This window comes from Coffea arabica, chromosome 1e (assembly GCF_036785885.1).
Source record: "Coffea arabica cultivar ET-39 chromosome 1e, Coffea Arabica ET-39 HiFi, whole genome shotgun sequence".
Taxonomy (NCBI): domain Eukaryota; kingdom Viridiplantae; phylum Streptophyta; class Magnoliopsida; order Gentianales; family Rubiaceae; genus Coffea; species Coffea arabica.
The window spans coordinates 39,984,984-39,990,627 of NC_092311.1; the positions used below are offsets into that span (position 1 = coordinate 39,984,984).

General features: G+C 40.8%; 1 non-coding gene across 1 annotated transcript; it reads right to left on the reverse strand.

The window, feature by feature from the left end:
- Positions 1-2,077: 2,077 nt before the first annotated feature.
- Positions 2,078-2,184, reverse strand: LOC113720796 (small nucleolar RNA R71). The gene has a single exon (XR_003455524.1). It is a non-coding gene; the product is annotated as a small nucleolar RNA R71 (small nucleolar RNA).
- Between the last annotated feature and the right edge of the window lie 3,460 nt (positions 2,185-5,644).

Here is a 5,644-nt window from a genome sequence, read left to right on the forward strand (position 1 = left end):
TGCTCACCCTGTAGATTTGTTTTCCTTAACAGGTTTGAACTTGGAGGTAAAATGGAGAAGCCCTCTTGATGTACTTTTGTTTAGGGCTTGTTATTACTTTTGGTTATGCCTTTGGTTTTGGAATTGTACTTTTGGTATGGAAATGTGACCCTGAGAACTATCACAGTTGGTATCAGAGCCATATGCCGACAGTTGGGACCTTAAGTCCTTCGTCTGGAAAAGCCCCGAGCCCCTCGTTCGTGAAGAATCACGAAGCGAAACTCTCCGTAGGGGATGCCCGCGTGCGGGTGGCAAGCTGATAGATACCCCGTGATGTGACCCTTTGGACGAAATGTAATCTGTATTCTGATGTGTGGTTTGGAGAATGGGTGACTATTATTAAGTTTGAATACTTCCGCATTTATTGTATCTAAGTTATTGGCTTGTGTTGTGTGGTCCGGCTATAAGTTGAATGGAATTGTTTGAGTCCTGGCGAGAGTTAGGCAGGCGTCCCGCGGATACCCTTTGGTTCGCCTTAGGGAGAAGTGGGGGCGTCACACGACGCAGTCCCGAATACTTGTGTCGAATTAATTATCATGCGTTCCTTAATTTATTAATATTTGCACATTGTCTGTTTGAATTTCTATGAGATTATTTAGTTAATTGAATATCAAGGGCTCGATGTTTAGTGGGATTTATTAATCTCCTACCAAATTAGTCAATTAAATCCGTAATTATTTAAATTGATTAATACTAGTGGCAACTAGCGTTTTTATACAATAGGGAAACTTGCAATCTGATTTAAATAACTCTCGTAGCATATTATTGATTGGGGTTAGGTTTTTCCAATCCTTTATGTAATTGAAAAATTAATTCCTACGGTCGTACCTAGAAATATTTTCTGGTTAGGGGTAATCAATGGTCGTACCTTGGTTACCAATAAATTAAGAAAAAATTGGTCGTCAGAACTCGTCGGCGACTATAACTAACCTATTAATAAATTAAGTGAACCTACCTTGCATTAATGATCGGATGAGTGGACTGCGTTTGAGTAGTTGTATCCTTTGTTAGAATTTATCTATACTATTCTTGATTTAATTCCTGTCTATATTTGTGTTAGTTAATTATTTTTTTTAGTTGAATTGCTTAATTATTTTTAGTATCATTCCGATAAAATCCCCCTTTATCAATTAGTATCTCAAAGAGACAAATATCCCCAGTTCTTGAGGAGACGACCCTACTTGCTACTGTCTACTATTTAGAAAATGTTGTCAACTAATTAATTCTGGTATATCGAATTAAACAAACTTTTCGGAAACATGGTGAATCAAGTAACCCATTGCACACCTAGAGTCCCTGCTCCGGTACCTAGGATTAATTATTGACTGCTTTTGGTGGTAGTTAGGTTCTATTTTTATTATTGCACAGGTTCGACATTTGTCAATTTTTGGTGCCATTGCCGAGGACTGGTGTCAGTTATTTGTTTCTTTTTTATTTCACTTTTGTTCTAATTTTCTGGTGCTTTTCAATGTATGCCTCGTTTTTCTCGTACAGGTGAATTAATTTTCGACCCCGAGATAGAAAAGACTACGCGTAGAACAAGAAAAGAGACCAGACAACTCAGAGAATAGCACTCAAGTGCTGCATCTCAGAGACCTGAGCCAGAAGTTGGACCAACAGATTTGTTTGGTGACACTTCGAGTGACTCGGACCAAGAGCAAGTCATCATGGCAAATGCATAGACACTAAGGGAGTTGGCTGCTCATAATTTAAATTAGCAACCTTTATGCATTACTTTTCCAAATTTGAATGATAACACTCCCTTTGAACTAAAATCTGATCTAATTCATCTCTTGCCATCTTTCCATGGTCTACCAGATGAGGAGCCCTACAAGCACTTGTAAGAATTCGATGTCGTTTGCAACAGTATAAAACCCCGAGAATCACAGAAGAGCAGATAAAAATGAGGACCTTTCCCTTCTCTTTGAAGAACTCCGTAAAAGATTGGTTGTACTACCTAACACCTGATAGTATCACCACGTGGGACCAGCTGAAGAAAAAATTCTTGGACAAGTACTTTCAGGCGTCTCGAGCTACAAGCCTAAGGAAGGAGATATGCGGTATCAAACAACATCTAGGCGAGTCTCTCTATGAGTATTGGGAGAGATTTAAGAAGCTGTGCATCCAATACCCTCAGCATCAGATAAATGAGCAACTGCTCATCCAATATTTCTATGAGGGGCTACTCTTCAGGGACAGAAGTATAATCGATGCTGCAAGTGGAGAAGCGTTAGTAAATAAGACTTCTCGAGAGGCGTGAGAGCTAATTGAAGGAATGGCTGAGAATTCGCAATAGTTTGGTACAAGGGAGGATGTCCCAACGCATAGGGTGAATGAGATAGAAACATCCTCCATCCAACAACAAATCTCTGAATTAACGTTCTTCGTGCGACAACTAACTGTGAGAAGTGCCTCACAAGCCAAAGTATGTGGGGTATGCGTTGCCTTGGGTCATTCTACGGAGATGTGTCCGCTAATTCAAGAAAAAAATGCAGAACAAGTTAACATGACTGGCCACGCGCCCGTGCCAAGAAAGCAGTATGACCCATATTCAAGTACCTACAATCTTGGTTGGAGGGATCACCTTAACTTCAGTTATGGAGGAAATAGGCAGTCCAATTTTGCGCCAAACAAATAGCAAGGGTATCAACAGCAGTATCAACCTCGCCTACCACCACCCCCTTCGAACTCAAGTCCGTTCTTGGAATAGATGATGAAGCAATTGATTGCAAATCAACAGAAGACAGATTCAGGTCTACAAAATATGAGAAATCAACTGGGACAGATGCAATCCATGCAAAATCAAATGAATCAAATGGCCATCACGAACAACCGTTTGGAGTCCCAAGTTCAAGAGAAGTTGTCATCTCAACCAGAGTTGAATTCGAAGAATGTTAGTACAATGACCTTAAGGAGTGGCAAAAAAATTCGAGAACGAGAACCGGTGATTCCTAAGAACAAGGATGATGAACGAATTGAGAAAGAGTTGGAAGAGGAGGGCAGAGACAACAAAGATCAAAAGGTACTCCCGCACCTAATCACTAAAGCTAAAACTAATCTACCTCTCTTTCCTAGCAAGCTAGAGAAACCAAAGAAATAGGACAAGGCAAAAGAGGTCCTGGAAATCTTCCGCAAGATGGAGATTAACATTCCCCTACTGGACGCGATTAAACAAGTGCCTAGATACGCAAAATTTTTGAGGGACTTGTGTGTCAACCGAAAGCGGTTGAAAGGAGATAAACGAGTTATAGTGGGGGAGAACATGTCAGCAATCTTACAAAGAAAACTGCCACCGAAATGTTGGGATCCAGGTATATTTACCATTCCCTGTAGGATAGCTAATACCTTAATTGGGAAGACCATGTTAGACCTAGGAGCTTCGATTAATGTCATGCCCAAGTCCATATATGCTTCTTTGAACTTAGGTTCTTTGAACGAAACGTGAATAATAATTCACTTAGCTAACCGAATCAATGCACACCCTGACGGGTTTGCTGAAGATGTTTTAGTAAAAATTAATGAATTGATTTTTTCCACCGATTTTTATGTGCTAGACATGGAGGATGAACACTCCCACAACCCATCACCTTTACTGTTAGGTAGACCCTTCTTAAGCACAGCTCGAACCAAAATTGATGTTAATAAGAGCACCCTGTCTATGGAATTTGATGGTGAGATTGTTCATTTTAACATTTTTTAAACCATGAAATATCCTTCAAAATCATATGCTGGCTCTATTTTCTCTATAAATGTTATTGACCCTGCTGTACAAGAAGTTTTTAAAATTGAAGGCAGGCATGAGTTAGAAGTCGCCTTGACCAGACATTTCGAATCAGAGATGATCCTTGGGGTAGAGTTGAGTGAAAAACTCAAATGTGTGATTGGAGCGTTACAGATGTTGCCAACCACAAAAACAAGGTATGATCTCGCACCCATTTTTACACCCGAACCTCACCAGAGATTACTTCCATCTGTGGTGCAGGCACTTGTTTTGGAATTGAAACCCCTGCCGAAACACCTAAAGTACGCATACTTGGGTGAAGGGGAGACACTCCCAGTGATCATCTTCGCGAGTTTATCAAAGGTTCAGGAGGACAAACTATTTCGAGTTCTCAGGGAATATAAGCAGGCGATAGGATGGACCATTGCCTGTATCAAGGGAATTAGCCCCACAGTGTGTGTGCATCGAATTCGACTCGAGGAGGGTGTTAAACCTATTCGGTAGGCTCAAAGGAGACTGAATCCCCTAATGATGGAGGTACTGAAGAAAGAGATCCTGAAACTGCTGGATGTGGGGATAATCTTTGCAATATCAGATAGCCCCTGGGTGAGTCCAGTACAGGCGGTCCCGAAGAAAGCAGGGGTGACGGTTGAATCAAACCAATAGCGTGAACTCGTACCAGTTCGAAAGCCCACTGGGTGGCGGCAGTGTATAGACTATAGGAAGTTGAACGCCGTCACGAAAAAAGATCATTTTTCCCTTCCTTTCATTGATCAGATGGTAGAGCGATTAGCAGGTCGAGTTTACTATTATTTTTTGGATGGATTCTCAGGTTATTTTCAAATTGCTATCACACCCGAGAACTAGGAGAAGACGACTTTTACGTGCCCGTTTGGAACTTTTACATACCGAAGGATGCCATTTGGGTTGTGCAATGCACCTGCTACCTTCCAAAGATACATGATAAGTATTTTTTTTCGAGTATGTTGAGAAGATTATCGAAGTTTTCATGGATGTGTGTATGGTGAGAGTTTTGACAACTGTCTAGATAACCTGAAATTTAATTTTGGTAAGGTGTATAGAAACTAATCTCGTGCTTAATTGAAAAAAATGTCACTTTATGGTCGAACACGGAATAGTTCTGGGGCATGTAGTGTCGTTTAAGGGTATTGAGGTTGATAAGGCAAAAATAGATGTTTTATCTATTTTACCTTATCCTGCCAGCATGCGAAAAGTGCGTTCTTTCTTGGGTCATGCAGGTTTCTACCGAAGGTTCATTAAAGACTTCTCAATAATTGGAGCACCCCTATTCCAACTTTTACAAAAAGAAGTGCCCTTCGATTTCGATGAAGCATGTAAGAGGGCGTTTGATAGGATGAAAGAGCTATTGACCTCGCTACCTATTATACAACCTCCTGATTGGAACCTACCGTCCGAGATCATGTGCGACGCCAGCGATTATACCATGAGCGTGGTGCTGGGTCAACGAGTAGGAAAGGCAACTCATGCTATATACTATGCATCTCGAGCCTTGAACGGATCTCAATTAAACTATTCCACCACTGAAGAGGAGCTTTTGGCTGTAATTTTTGCTTTAGAGAAATTCAGGTCTTATTTACTAGGTGCTAAAGTTATTATTTTTTCTGATCATGCAGCATTGCGGTATCTGTTGACCAAGAAAGAGGCAAAACCACGACTGATAAGGTGGATAGTATTGCTACAAGAGTTTGATCTGGAGATCAGAGACAAGAAAGGGGCGAAAATCTAGTAGCAGATCACTTGAGTCGAGTACAAGTCGCCGAAAATGACCTCCCGTTGAGAGAAACTTTTCCCGATGATCATTTATTTTCTGTTAATTTATCCTTGCCTTGGTATGCGGATATT